The following is a 1,372-nucleotide window of genomic DNA, read 5'->3' on the forward strand; positions in this document are numbered from 1 at the left end:
GGGGGGGGTGTGTCGGAGTCCGCGAGCACTGGGTCGTGTTTGTGGGAGCCAGTGGTCATGCCCGGGCTAGAGGGCATCGGGATGCGGGAGCGTGTCGGAGTCCGCGGGCACTGGGATGCGTTCACAGGAACTAGTGGTCATAGCCGGGTGAGAGGGCGTTGGGATGCGGGAGTGTGTTGGGCTCTGTGGGCACTGGGATGTGTTCGTGGCAACGAGGGGTCATACCTGGGCAAGGGGGCATCGGGACGTGGGAGTGTGTCGGAGTCTGTGGGCACTGGGATGCGTTCCTGGCACTCAGCGCTCATACCCAGGCAAGAGGGTATCGGGATGTGGGAGTATGTTGAAGCCCCCAAGCACTGGGATGTGTTTTTGGGAACCAGTGTTCACGCCTGGGCGAGGGGAACTGGGGGGTGTGGGGTGTGCTGGGTTTGGAGGCCATGGGGCTGTGTGTGGGTATGCCTGGGACAGCAGGCACCGGGAACGTGTGGGTGTTCCTGGGCTGATGGAGCTGCTGGGCACTGGGAGTTGTGGGTGTACTGGGCCAGAAGATATTGGGGTGTGGGGGTGTGCTGGGCAGATGCCATGTCCAGGAGTCCCGTCAGGGCTTGGCAAGGAGGAAAAGGGACCACAGCCTGGGAGATGCATGGGATCCAGTCGGGAAGGTGAGGGGCTGCTGAAACTCCCTGTTAAGCCACACGCAGAGTCTGGGCTGAGCGCATGTGTTTCTTTAGGAGATAAGGCTCATCCAGGCTGTTCTCCAGGGCTGGTTTTGCAGCAGGGGATACTGATGGGAGCAGAGTAACTCTGAAGACCTGCTGTGGATGAGGCAGAACTCTCCCTTTCTTGGTTGTCTAGAGAAATGGTCTTGAGTTGAGCACCAAGCCTGGTTCCTGGCTGGCTGGCAGGGACTTATTACCAGGTTGGGTGAGGAAAGGAGGAATGCCACGAGTGGCAAGTGAATTCCATGAGCAGAGCAGGTAAATGAAGAGGAACAAGGACAACCCTCCCTTCAACTCTCTTCATATCATAAAAATCAAAGAGCTACAATGCTAATTGGGAGTCCAGAAGATTGTCATCTTTTCCCACCAATCAATTGCATGGTGTAAACAGAGAGAGATGTAACCCTTGTTGAAAAAAAACCCCTTCAATTGCTGGTGAGTTGGCCTTCGGCTAGCTGCTGTCGATTTGGTACACCTGCATCAAGGCTTTTGCACGTTCCGTATTTTTTTATCTGTACAAGTATCATGCCAAAAAAAAAAAAAAAAAAAAAATTTAACTGAGAAGGTGGGATTTACAAATGTTCTAAATAAGTGTTCCAAACTTTTTATAGCTGCGTAAGAACCGATCTATCTCAAAAAATGAGTCTGCGATC

The sequence above is a fragment of the Athene cunicularia genome, assembly GCF_003259725.1.
Source record: "Athene cunicularia isolate RWA chromosome 17 unlocalized genomic scaffold, athCun1 chr17_part1, whole genome shotgun sequence".
Classification (NCBI taxonomy): Eukaryota; Metazoa; Chordata; class Aves; order Strigiformes; family Strigidae; genus Athene; species Athene cunicularia.